This window comes from Eriocheir sinensis, chromosome 68 (genome assembly GCF_024679095.1).
Source record: "Eriocheir sinensis breed Jianghai 21 chromosome 68, ASM2467909v1, whole genome shotgun sequence".
NCBI lineage: Eukaryota > Metazoa > Arthropoda > Malacostraca > Decapoda > Varunidae > Eriocheir > Eriocheir sinensis.
The window spans coordinates 8,239,002-8,254,001 of NC_066576.1; the positions used below are offsets into that span (position 1 = coordinate 8,239,002).

The following is a 15,000-nucleotide window of genomic DNA, read 5'->3' on the forward strand; positions in this document are numbered from 1 at the left end:
TCATTCCCTTCTCAAGTTCTGATTTTCTTGATATTTCCATACATTCTCACTCCCTTTCAACTTTCTTTCATTACCTTCTTCCTTCAGTTTCGCTTCTTTGGTTATAATTTTCTCCCGTATTCATTTTTTCTTCACTCCTTCATTTCTTGCATTCATGTTCATTCCCTTTAAATTTTCTCCAGTAATTTTTCTTCCACGGTTTTGTTTCGTTTTGTTTCGTTTTTTTCTCCTGTTGTTGTTGTTTTTTTCCTTCATTCCTTCATTCTGTCTTTTGTATTCATCTTCATTCCCTTCCAACGTCTCCCCTTTTCTTCCTCGTTCACTTGTTTTCCTTTTCTTTTGGTTTAATTTTTTGTCTCCTCTAGTTTTCATTCCTTTTCCTCTTCATTCCTTCATTCCTTCACCTTGTATTCATTTTCTTCCCTTTAAACTTTCACCCCTTCTCTTCCTTCACTTGTTTCCCTTTTTTTGTTTTCATTTTTTGTTTTTCCTTTCGTTTTCATTCTTTTCCTCCCTCATTCCTTCATTCATCCTTGTTTACATTTTCATTCCCTTTTCTGTTATCTTTCCTTATCTTCTTCCTTCACTTCTTTCGCTTTTTGGGCGGTTTATTTTTCTCCTTCATTTTCATTCCTCTCCTCCTTCATTCCATCTCCTTGTGATGGAACGTCTCTCCCCTGAACGCTGCCATTTCCGCCATGCATTCCCTTGGGCTGAGGGCAGAGGAAGACGAGGAGGAGGAGGAGGAGGAGGGGGATTAGGAGGAGAAGGAAGAGGAGGAGGAGGAGGAGGAGGAGGAGGAGGAGGCGAAGACAGAATTAGCAGAGGAAATGCGAGGACAGATGAAGCGAAGGCGGAGGAAGGGAGAGGAGGAAACAGGCTAGAGAGAGAGAGAGAGAGAGAGAGAGAGAGAGAGAGAGAGACTGGTGTGGAGCTTACTTCGAAAAGTGGCTATTGACTCATGTGGTAAGTGAAATGTGTCTTGCCAGTACCGTAGACTTAGGCGAAATAACGGACCGCTCACTGTCCCACGCATATCAATTTATACGTTTATCAAAGAAATGTATAATAATTCTGAGGTATCAAAATGAGCTCTTATCAGAATAAATAATGCCTAACAATTTGCATTCACTATTATTTTACCCCGTTATCTACCTTATCTTAATTTGAAAGCCTATGTGGTATGTGAAATGTGGTCTGCCAGTACCGTAGACTTAGGCGAAATAATGGACCGCTCACTGTCCCACGCATATCAATTTATACGTTTATCAAAGAAGTGTATAATTATTCTGAGGTATCAAAATGAGCTCTTAGCAGAATAAATAATGCCTAACAATTTGCATTCACTATTATTTTACCCCGTTATCTACCTTATCTTAATTTGAAAGCCTATGTGGTATGTGAAATGTGGTCTGCCAGTACCGTAGACTTAATAATTTATACGCTTATCAAAGAAGTGTATAATTATTCTGAGGTATCAAAATGAGCTCTTATCAGAATAAAGAATGGCTAACAATTTGTATTCACCATTATTATAGCTCGTTATCTTCCTTATCTTAATTTGAAAGATCTTTTTTTTTTAATGGATTGTGCGTGCGAGCGATGCAACATGCCCGGCGTCATTTGCAGATCACCGTGTTCATGGAGTAGCGGTATAGAGCAAGGGTAGCAGCAATGAGTATAAAAATAAACAGTGTCTTAAAACAACACAAATATTTCTTTTTTTTATATTTTTGGATTCATTTTTTGCTTCTACTCTCCTTCTCCGCCCTGCATTATATTTTTCCCTTTCTTATTTCCTTTATATATTTTTTTATGCCTTGCTTTAACTTCTCTTCCAAACATTATGCGAAAAAAATTGCAGTATCTCCCCTTATATTCTTTATACTTATATTTTTTTTTTACTTCTACGATATGTTTCCTCATTCTGTCCAATCCTTCCCCTATCCACCAGTCCCATTACCAACCCTTCCCCTATCCACCAGTCCCATTACCAACCCTTCCCCTATCCACCAGTCCCATTACCAACCCTTCCCCTATCCACCAGTCCCATTACCAATCCTTCCCCTATCCACCAGTCCCATTACCAGTCCTTCTCCTATCCACCAGTCCCATTACCAACCCTTCCTCTATCCACCAGTCCCATTGCCAATCCTTCCCTATCCACCAGTCCCATTACCAATCCTTCCCTATCCACCAGTCCCATTACCAACCCTTCCCTATCCACCAGTCCCATTACCAACCCTTCCCTATCCACCAGTCCAAATACCAACACTTCCCCTATCCACCAGTCCCATTACCAATCCTTCCCTTATCCACCAGTCCCATTACCAATCCTTCCCCTATCCACCAGTCCCATTACCAACCCTTCCCATATCCACCAGTCCCATTACCAATCCTTCCCCTATCCACCAGTCCCATTACCAATCCTTCCCCTATCCACCAGTCCCATTACCAACCCTTCCCCTATCCACCAGTCCCATTACCAACCCTTACCCTATCAACCAGTCCCATTACCAATCCTTCCCCTTATCCACCAGTCCCATTTCCAATCCTTCCCCTATCCACCAGTCCCATTACCAACCCTTCCCCTATCCACCAGTCCCATTACCAACCCTTCCCCATCCACCAGTCCCATTACCAATCCTTCCCTATCCACCAGTCCCATTACCAATTCTTCCCTATCCACCAGTCCCATTACAAACCCTTCCCCTCTCCACCAGTCCCATTACCTACCTTTCCCCTAGCCACCAGTCCCATTACCAACCCTTCCCCTATCCATCAGTCCCATTACTAACCTCTCCCCTATCCACTAGTCCCATTAGCAACCCTTCCCCTATCCAGCAGTCACATTACCAAACCTTCCCTTCTACACCAGTCCCATTATTAACCCTTCACTTCTCCAACAGTCCCATTACCCACACTTCCCCTATCCACCAGTCCCTTTACCAACCCTTCAATTCTCCAACAGTCCCATTACCAACCCTTCCCCTATCCACCAGTCCCATTTCCAACCCTTCCTCTATCCACCAGTCCCATTACCAATACTTCTCCAATCCACCTGTCCCATTACCAATCCTTCCCCTATCCACCAGTCCCATTACCAACCCTTCCCCTATCCAACAGTCCCATTACCAACCCTTCCCCTATCCAACAGTCCCATTACCAACCCTTCCCCTATCCAACAGTCCCATTACCACCCCTTCCACTATCCAACAGTCCCATTACCAATCCTTCCCCTATCCAACAGTCCCATTACCAACCCTTCCCCTATCCAACAGTCCCATTACCAATCCTTCCCCTATCCACCAGTCCCATTACCAATCCTTCCTCTATCCACCAGTCCCATTACCAATCCTTCCTCTATCCACCAGTCCCATTACCAATCCTTCCCCTATCCACCAGTCCCATTACCAACCCTTCCCCTATCCACCAGTCCCATTACCAACCCTTCCCCTATCCACCAGTCCCATTACCAATACTTCACCTATCCACCAGTCCCATTACCAATCCTTCCCCTATCCACCAGTCCCATTACCAACCCTTCCCCTATCCACCAGTCCCATTACCAATCCTTCCCCTATCCACCAGTCCCATTACCAACCCTTCCCCTATCCACCAGTCCCATTACCAATCCCTCCCCTATCCACCAGTCCCTTTACCAATTCTTCCCCTATCCACCAGTCCCATTACCAACCTTCCCTATCCACCAGTCCCATTACCAACCTTCCCCTATCCACCAGTCCCATTACCAACCCTTCCCTATCCACCAGTCCCATTACCAACCCTTCCCCTATCCACCAGTCCCATTACCAACCCTTCCCCTATCCACCAGTCCCATTACCAATCCTTCCTCTATCCACCAGTCCCATTACCAGTCCTTCCCCAACCAACCAGTCCCATTACCAACCCTTCCCCTATCCACCAGTCCCATTACCAATCCTTCCCCTATCCACCAGTCCCATTACCAATCCTTCCCTTATCCACCAGTCCCATTACCAATCCTTCTCCTATCCACCAGTCCCATTACCAATCCTTCCCCTATCCACCAGTCCCATTACCAACCCTTCACCTATCCACCAGTCCCATTACCAATCCTTCCCCTATCCACCAGTCCCATTACCAATCCTTCCCGTATCCACCAGTCCAATTACCAAACATTCCCTATCCACAAATCCCATTACCAATCCTTCCCTATCCACCAGTCCCATTACCAACCCTTCCCTATCCACCAGTCCCATTACCAACCCTTCCCTATCCACCAGTCCCATTACCAACCCTTCCCTATCCACCAGTCCCATTACCAATCCTTCCCCTATCCACCAGTCCCATTACCAATCCTTCCCTATCCACCAGTCCCATTACCAACCCTTCCCTATCCACCAGTCCCATTACCAACCCTTCCCTATCCACCAGTCCCATTACCAATCCTTCCCCTATCCACCAGTCCCATTACCAATCCTTCCCTATCCACCAGTGCCTTTACCACCCCTTCACCTATCCACCAGTCCCATTACCAATCCTTCCCTTATCCCCCAGTCCCATTACCAATCCTTCCTCTATCCACCAGTCCCATTACCAATCCTTCCCCTATCCACCTGTCCCATTACCAACCCTTCCCCTATCCACCAGTCCCATTACCAACCCTTCACCTATCCACCAGTCCCATTACCAATCCTTCCACTATCCACCACTCCCATTACCAATCCTTCCCCTATCCACCAGTCCCATTACCAATCCTTCCCCTATCCACCAGTCCCATTACCAATCCTTCACCTATCCACCAGTCCCATTACCAACCCTTCCCCTATCCACCAGTCCCATTACCAATCCTTCCCCTATCCACCAGTCCCATTACCAACCCTTCCCTATCCACTAGTCCCATTACCAACCCTTCCCTATCCACCAGTCCCATTACCAATCCTTCCCTATCCACCAGTCCCATTACCAATCCTTCCCTATCCACCAGTCCCATTACCAATCCTTCCCTATCCACCAGTCCCATTACCAACCTTCCCCTATCCACCAGTCCCATTACCAACCCTTCCCTATCCACCAGTCCCATTACCAACCCTTCCCTATCCACCTGTCCCATTACCAATCCTTCCCCTATCCACCAGTCCCATTACCAATCCCTCCCCTATCCACCTGTCCCATTACCAATCCTTCCCCTATCCACCAGTCCCATTACCAATCCTTCCGCGATCCACCAGGCCCATTACCAATCCTTCCCTATCCACCAGTCCCATTACCAACCCTTCCCTATCCACCAGTCCCATTACCAATCCTTCCCCTATCCACCAGTCCCATTACCAATCCTTCCCTATCCACCAGTCCCATTACCAACCCTTCCCTATCCACCAGTCCCATTACCAACCCTTCCCCTATCCACCAGTCCCATTACCAAGCCTTCCCATATCCACCAGTCCCGTTGCCAATCCTGCCCCTATCCACCAGTCCCATTACCAACCTTCCCTATCCACCAGTCCCATTACCAATCCTTCCCTATCCACCAGTCCCATTACCAACCCTTCCCTATCCACCAGTCCCATTACCAATCCTTCCCCTATCCACCTGTCCCATTACGTACCCTTCACCTATCTACCCGTCCCATTACCAATCCTTCCCCTATCCACCAGTCCCATTACCAATCCTTCCCTATCCACCAGTCCCATTACCAACCTTCCCCTATCCACCTGTCCCATTACCAATCCTTCCCTATCCACCAGTCCCATTACCAATCCTTCCCTATCCACCAGTCCATTACCAATCCTTCCCCTATCCACCAGTCCCATTACCAATCCTTCCCTATCCACCAGTCCCATTACCAACCCTTCCCTATCCACCAGTCCCATTACCAATCCTTCCCTATCCACCAGTCCCATTACCAACCTTCCCTATCCACCAGTCCCATTACCAATCCTTCCCTATCCACCAGTCCCATTACCAATCCTTCCCTATCCACCAGTCCCATTACCAATCCTTCCCTATCCACCAGTCCCATTACCAATCCTTCCCTATCCCCCAGTCCCTTTACCAATCCTTCCCCTATCCACCAGCCCTATTACCAACAATTTCCTATCCACCAGTCCCATTACCAATCTTTCACCTATCCACCAGTCCCATTACCAACCATTCCCTATCCACCAGTCCCATTACCAATCCTTCCCTATCCACCAGTCCCATTACCAACCCTTCCCCTATCCACCAGTCCCATTACCAATCCTTCCCTATCCACCAGTCCCATTACCAATCCTTCCCCTATCCACCAGTCCCATTACCAATCCTTCCCTATCCAACAGTCCCATTACCAATCCTTCCCCTATCCACCAGTCCCATTACCAATCCTTCCCCTATCCACCAGTCCCATTACCAGTCCTCCCCCTATCCACCAGTCCCATTACCAATCCTTCCCCTATCCACCAGTCCCATTACCAATCCTTCCCCTATCCACCAGTCCCATTACCAAGCCTTCCCTATCCACCAGTCCCATTACCAATCCTTCCCTATCCACCAGTCCCATTACCAATCCTTCCCTATCCACCAGTCCCATTACCAATCCTTCCCCTATCCACCAGTCCCATTACCAATCCTTCCCTATCCACCAGTCCCATTACCAACCTTCCCTATCCACCAGTCCCATTACCAATCCTTCCCTATCCACCAGTCCCATTACCAATCCTTCCCTATCCACCAGTCCCATTACCAATCCTTCCCTATCCACCAGTCCCATTACCAATCCTTCCCTATCCACCAGTCCCATTACCAACCCTTCCCCTATCCACCAGTCCCATTACCAATCCTTCCCTATCCACCAGTCCCATTACCAATCCTTCCCTATCCACCAGTCCCATACCCATCCCTTCCCCTATCCACCAGTCCCATTACCAATCCTTCCCCTATCCACCAGTCCCATTACCAATCCTTCCCTATCCACCAGTCCCATTACCAATCCTTCCCTATCCACCAGTCCCATTACCAATCCTTCCCCTATCCACCAGTCCCATGACCAATCCTTCCCCTATCCACCAGTCCCATTACCAACCCTTCCCTTTATCCACCAGTCCCATTACCAATCCTTCCCCTATCCACCAGTCCCATTACCAATCCTTCCCTATCCACCAGTCCCATTACCAATCCTTCCCTATCCACCAGTCCCATTACCAATCCTTCCCCTATCCACCAGTCCCATTACCAATCCTTCCCCATCCACCAGTCCCATTACCAATCCTTCCCTATCCACCAGTCCCATTACCAATCCTTCCCTATCCACCAGTCCCATTACCAATCCTTCCCTATCCACCAGTCCCATTACCAACCTTCCCTATCCACCAGTCCCATTACCAACCTTCCCTATCCACCAGTCCCATTACCAATCCTTCCCTATCCACCAGTCCCATTACCAACCCCTTCCCTATCCACCAGTCCCATTACCAACCCTTCCCTATCCACCAGTCCCATTACCAATCCTTCCCTATCCACCAGTCCCATTACCAATCCTTCCCCATCCACCAGTCCCATTACCAATCCTTCCTCTATCCACCAGTCCCATTACCAATCCTTCCCTTATCCACCAGTCCCATTACCAATCCTTCCCCTATCCACCAGTCCCATTACCAATCCTTCCCCTATCCACCAGTCCCATTACCAATCCTTCCCCTATCCACCAGTCCCATTACCAACCCTTCCCCTATCCACCAGTCCCATTACCAATCCTTCCCCTATCCACCAATCCCATTACTAATCCTTCCCCTATCCATCAGTCCATTACCAGCCCTTCCCTATCCACCAGTCCCATTACCAATCCTTCCCTATCCACCAGTCCCATTACCAATCCTTCCCTATCCACCAGTCCCATTACCAATCCTTCCCCTATCCACCAGTCCCATTACCAATCCTTCCCCTATCCACCAGTCCCATTACCAACCTTCCCTATCCACCAGTCCCATTACCAATCCTTCCCTATCCACCAGTCCCATTACCAATCCTTCCCCTATCCACCAGTCCCATTACCAATCCTTCCCTATCCACCAGTCCCATTACCAATCCTTCCCTATCCACCAGTCCCATTACCAACCCTTCCCTATCCACCAGTCCCATTACCAATCCTTCCGCTATCCACCAGTCCAATTAGCTAATCTTACCCTATCCACCAGTCCCATTACCAATCCTTCCCCTATCCACCAGTCCCATTACCAATCCTTCTCCTATCCACCTGTCCCATTACTAACCCTTCCCCTATCCACCAGTCCCATTACCAACCCTTCCCCTATCCACCAGTCCCATTACCAACCCTTCCCCTATCCACCAGTCCCATTACCAACCCTTCCCCTATCCACCAGTCCCATTACCAATCCTTCCCCTATCCACCAGTCCCATTACCAATCCTTACCCTATCCACAAGTCCCATTACCAACCCTTCCCTATCCACCAGTCCCATTACCAACCCTTCCCTATCCACCAGTCCACCAATCCTTCCCTATCCACCAGTCCCATTACCAATCCTTCCCCTATCCACCAGTCCCATTACCAATCCTTCCCCTATCCACCAGTCCCATTACCAATCCTTCCCCTATCCACCAGTCCCATTACCAACCCTTCCCCTATCCACCAGTCCCATTACCAATCCTTCCACTATCCACCAGTCCCATTACCACCCCTTCCCCTATCCACCAGTCCCATTACCAATCCTTCCCCTATCCACCAGTCCCATTACCAACCCTTCCCCTATCCACCAGTCCCATTACCAATCCTTTCCCTATCCACCAGTCCCATTACCAATCCTTCCCCTATCCACCAGTCCCATTACCAATCCTTCACCTATCCACCAGTCCCATTACCAATCCTTCCACTATCCACCAGTCCCATTACCAAACCTTCCCCTATCCACCAGTCCCATTACCAATCCTTCCCCTATCCACCAGTCCCATTACCAATCCTTCCCCTATCCACCAGTCCCATTACCAACCCTTCCCCTATCCACCAGTCCCATTACCAATCCTTCCCCTATCCACCAGTCCCATTACCAACCCTTCCCCTATCCACCAGTCCCATTACCAATCCTTCACCTATCCACCAGTCCCATTACCAATCCTTAACCTATCCACCAGTCCCATTACCAATCCTTCCCCTATCCACCAGTCCCATTACCAACCCTTCCCCTATCCACCAGTCCCATTACCAATCCTTCCCCTATCCACCAGTCCCATTACCAACCCTTCCCCTATCCACCAGTCCCATTACCAACCCTTCCCCTCTCCACCAATCCCATTACCAACCAGTCTTCTATCCACCAGACCCGTTACCAATCTTATCCCTATCCAGCAGTACCATTACCAACCCCTCCCTTATCCAACAGTCTCATTACCAACCCTTCCCATATCCACCAGTCCCATTACCAACCCTTCCCCTATCCACCAGTCCCATTACCAATCCTTCCCCTATCCACCAGTCCCATTACCAATCCTTCCCCTATCCACCAGTCCCATTACCAATCCTTCCCCTATCCACCAGTCCCATTACCAACCCTTCCCCCTATCCACCAGTCCCATTACCAATCCTTCCCCTATCCACCAGTCCCATTACCAATCCTTCCCCTATCCACCAGTCCCATTACCAACCCTTCCACTATCCACCAGTCCCATTACCAATCCTTCCCCTATCCACCAGTCCCATTACCAATCCTTCCCCTATCCACCAGTCCCATTACCAACCCTTCCCCTATCCACCAGTCCCATTACCAACCCTTCCCCTATCCACCAGTCCAATTACCAACCCTTCCTGTATCCACCAGTCCCATTACCAATCCTGTCCCTATCCACCAGTCGCATTACCAACCCTTCCCCTATCCACCAGTCCCATTACCAACCCTTCCCCTCTCCACCAGTCCCATTACCAATCCTTCCCCTATCCACCAGTCCCATTACCAATCCTTCCCCTATCCACCAGTCCCATTACCAACCCTTCCCCTATCCACCAGTCCCATTACCAACCCTTCCCTTATCCACCAGTCCCATTACCAATCCTTCCCCTATCCACCAGTCCCATTACCAATCCTTCCCCTATCCACCAGTCCCATTACCAACCCTTCCCCAATCCACCAGTCCCATTACCAACCCTTACCCTATCCACCAGTCCCATTACCAATCCTTCCCCTATCCACCAGTCCCATTACCAATCCTTACCCTATCCACCAGTCCCATTACCAATCCTTCCCCTATCCACCAGTCCCATTACCAACCCTTTCCCTATCCACCAGTCCCATTACCAATCCTTCCCCTATCCACCAGTCCCATTACCAATCCTTCCCCTATCCACCAGTCCCATTACCAACCCTTCCCCTATCCACCAGTCCCATTACCAACCCTTCCCCTATCCACCAGTCCCATTACCAATCCTTCCCCTATCCACCAGTCCCATTACCAATCCTTCCCCTATCCACCAGTCCCATTACCAACCCTTCCCTTATCCACCAGTCCCATTACCAATCCTTCCCCTATCCACCAGTCCCATTACCAACCCTTCCCCTATCCACCAGTCCCATTACCAATCCTTCCCCTATCCACCTGTCCCATTACCAATCCTTCCCCTATCCACCAGTCCCATTACCAACCCTTCCCCTATCCACCAGTCCCATTACCAAACCTTCCCATATCCACCAGTCCCATTACCAATCCTTCCCCTATCCACCAGTCCCATTACCAACCATTACCCTATCCACCAGTCCCATTACCAATCCTTCCCCTATCCACCAGTCCCATTACCAATCCTTCCCATATCCACCAGTCCCATTACCAATCCTTCCCCTATCCACCAGTCCCATTACCAACCCTTACCCTATCCACCAGTCCCATTACCAACCCTTCCCATATCCACCAGTCCCATTACCAATCCTTCCCCTATCCACCAGTCCCATTACCAATCCTTCCCCTATCCACCAGTCCCATTACCAACCCTTCCCCTATCCACCAGTCCCATTACCAATCCTTCCACTATCCACCAGTCCCATTACCAATCCTTCCCCTATCCACCAGTCCCATTACCAACCCTTCCCCTATCCACCAGTCCCATTACCAATCCTTCCCTATCCACCAGTCCCATTACCAACCCTTCCCCTATCCACCAGTCCCATTACCAATCCTTCCCCAATCCACCAGTCCCATTACCAATCGTTCCCCTGTCCACCAGCCCCATTACCAATCCTTCCCTATCCACCAGTCCCATTACCAATCCTTCCCTATCCACCAGTCCCATTACCAACCTTCCCTATCCACCAGTCCCATTACCAATCCTTCCCTATCCACCAGTCCCATCACCAACCCTTCCCCTATCCACCAGTCACATTACAAATCCTTTCCCTTTCCTACAGTACGATTTCATATCCTTCAACTCTCCTCCAGTCCCATTACCAATCCTTCCCCTATCCACCAGTCCCATTACCAATCCTTCCCCTATCCACCAGTCCCATTACCAATCCTTCCGCTATCCACCAGTCCCATTACCAACCCTTCCCCTATCCACCAGTCCCATTACCAACCCTTCCCCTATCCACCAGTCCCATTACCAATCCTTCCCCTATCCACCAGTCCCATTACCAATCCTTCCCCTATCCACCAGTCCCATTACCAACTCTTCCCTATTCACCATTCCCATTACCAGTCCTTCCCCTCTCCACCAGTCCCATTACCATCCCTTCTCCTATCCATCAGGCGCATTACCAATCCTTTTCCTATCCACCAGTCCCATTACCAACCCTTCCCCTATCCACCAGTCCCATTACCAATCCTTCACCTATCCACCAGTCCCATTACCAATCCTTCCTCTATCCACCAGTCCCATTACCAACCCTTCCTCTATCCACCAGTCCCATTACCAATCCTTCCCCTATCCACCAGTCCCATTACCAATCCTTCCCCTATCCACCAGTCCCATTACCAACCCTTCCCCTATCCACCTGTCCCATTACCAATCCTTCCCCTATCCACCAGTCCCATTACCAACCCTTCACCTATCCACCAGTCCCATTACCAACCCTTCCCCTATCCACCAGTCCCATTACCAATCCTTCCCCTATCCACCTGTCCCATTACCAATCCTTCCCTAATCCTCCAGTCCCATTACCAACCCTTCCCCTATCCACCAGTCCCATTACCAATCCTTCCACTATCCACCAGTCCCATTACCAATCCTTCCCCTATCCACCAGTCCCATTACCAATCCTTCCCCTATCCACCAGTCCCATTACCAATCCTTCCCCTATCCACAAGTCACATTACCAATCCTTCCCCTATCCACCAGTCCCATTACCAACCCTTCCCCTATCCACCAGTCCCATTACCAAACCTTCCCCTATCCACCAGTCCCATTACCAATCCTTCCCCTATCCACCAGTCCCATTCCCAATCCTTCCCTATCCACTATTCCCATTACCAACCCTTCCCTATCCACCAGTCCCATTACCAATCCTTCCCCTATCCACCTGTCCCATTACCAACCCTTCCCCTATCCACCAGTCCCATTACCAATCCTTCCTCTATTCACCAGTCCCATTACCAGTCCTTCCCTTTCCACCAGTCCCATTACCAACCCTTCCCCTATCCACCAGTCCCATTACCAATCCTTCCCCTATCCACCAGTCCCATTACCAATCCTTCCCCTATCCACCAGTCCCATTACCAATCCTTCCTCTATCCACCAGTCCCATTACCAATCCTTCCCCTATCCACCAGTCCCATTACCAATCCTTCCCCTATCCACCAGTCCCATTACCAATCCTTCCCCTATCCACCAGTCCCATTACCAACCTTCCCTATCCACCAGTCCCATTACCAACCCTTCCCTATCCACCAGTCCCATTACCAATCCTTCCCTATCCACCAGTCACATTACCAATCCTTACCCTATCCACCTGTCCCATTACCAATCCTTCCCCTATCCACCAGTCCCATTACCAATTCTTCCCCTATTCACCAGTCCCATTACTAACCCTTCCCCTATCCACCAGTCCCATTACCAACCCTTCCCCTATCCACCAGTCCCATTACCAACCCTTCCCCTATCCACCAGTCCCATTACCAATCCTTCCCCTATCCACCAGTCCCATTACCAACCCTTCCCCTATCCACCAGTCCCATTACCAACCCTTCCCCTATCCACCAGTCCCATTACATATTTTCTCTTACATATTTACTTCACTTTTTTTAACTGGGCAATCATTGTATTTTCATTCTTTCCATTGTCTTTTTTCTCGCCACAGGTCAGATCAGATCAGATGTCGTCCCGGGATATGCCTTTTGCAACGGTTCCCGGATTTTCTTTTCACTTAATGTCAATGTTCTCGCGCCTTATCTCTTATTTTCTTTTTCAATTTTCACTTGACATCTAGTAATTTTTCACTGGTTTTGCACTTGTGTTTTAGCCTTCTGAATTCTTTGTCTTTCCTTCCAGAGTTTTTTTAAGTAATTTTTCCTTTCTTCTATTTTCTCACTTCTTTTATTGCTAGGTAAGGCAACATGGAAGGCGCGGTTCACATGTCACTGAGAGGCACTGTAGACGGGGCACGCGCGGAACCATGGCGCTCAGGAATACGCGGCGCACGGCGAGACTCAGAGGAATGGAGTACAAGGTATGAAGAAAGGAGAGCTTGGGTCAGGGCTCATGGCACGGGTATAGAGAAACGACAACAGCGAATATTAACCCCTTGACTGCGGGTTTCCTACAGTCAGACCTCACCAAGCTACAGGAACGGAGCGAAAAGTGTCTGCTACAATTCAATGAAGAAAAATGTAAAGTCCTGCACCTTGGGAGAAGATATCCAGCATACCAATACCACATGGGAAACACTCCACTCAGTGTCCACCACCACAGAGGCAGAGAAAGACCTGGGATTTTATGTTACCGGGCAACCAGTGAAAGCCAAATCTGTGCCAATCGCAGCGGACGGGTTAAAAAAGTACGAGGAAATGAGCATCGAGTAATAAGAAAGCTGCAAAAGAGTTACCTTACCGACGTGCCCCATCCACCAGGACTTCGGCAGCCATATAGCGCCACCTGATTCTCTCTCTTGTTAGGTGCTACAACTCAACAGGCTTATGATGTCCTCCCACCACTCTCGTCACACCATCCATAAATTTCTCTCTCTGTCTTCCTCTTGCTCTTCTGCCTTCCACCATCCCAGTCCACGCCACAGCCTCCATCTCATTCCTTCTCATCACATAGGGGCTTCGTGGTGCAGTGGTTAGCATACTCGGCTCACAACCGAGAGAGCCCGTTTTCTAATTCCAATAGACAACTTTTTATTCATCAGAAAATCCTTCATCCTCGTAAATGCACTGTTCGCAATGCCAATTCTCATTCTAATTCATTTTTCACATCTGCAGTCCTCAGTTATCAAGCTCCCTAGATAAGAAAACTTTGACACCTGCAAAAGGGTTAAGGGAAGAAAAAGACCTCCTCTATAAGCACGGGCACAAAACTTTGACACCTGCAAAAGAGTTAAGGGAAGAAAAAGACCTCCTCTATAAGCACGGGCTCGAAACTTTGACACCTGCAAAAGAGTTAAGGGAAGAAAAAGACCTCCTCTATAAGCACGGGCACAAAACTTTGACACCTGGAAAAGAGTTAAGGGAAGAAAAAGACCTCTATGAGCACGGGCACAAAACTTTGACACCTGCAAAAGACTTAAGGGAAGGAAAAGACCTCTATAAGCACGGCACATAACACGGGCGACTCAAGCTCACACCATTTATTTCGCGCATCGCCTTTTGTCTTATTTCCTATATGCTTGTTTCTTCGCACATGTCTGTAAAGTGAGATATGGATAGTTAGGTACGTAAAGATAGACACATCCTTGTTTATAGAAAGCCGTAGACGAATAAAAGCGTTCGATTGAGTAGTGTAATTTTATATGTAGACCTTCAGTACCTGTATCTTGATCTTGAAGGGCGTAGAGTGTCAGTCCAAGTCAGTTAGCCGCGCGGACCTTACATAGTTTCCCATTCT

General features: G+C 48.8%; 1 long non-coding RNA gene across 1 annotated transcript; it reads right to left on the bottom strand.

The window, feature by feature from the left end:
* Positions 1-1,826: 1,826 nt before the first annotated feature.
* LOC126988098 (uncharacterized) lies at positions 1,827-9,090 on the bottom strand. The gene is made up of 3 exons (XR_007741451.1): positions 8,877-9,090; positions 3,488-3,574; positions 1,827-2,067 (listed from the first exon to the last, which is right to left on the bottom strand). It is a non-coding gene; the product is annotated as an uncharacterized LOC126988098 (long non-coding RNA).
* Between the last annotated feature and the right edge of the window lie 5,910 nt (positions 9,091-15,000).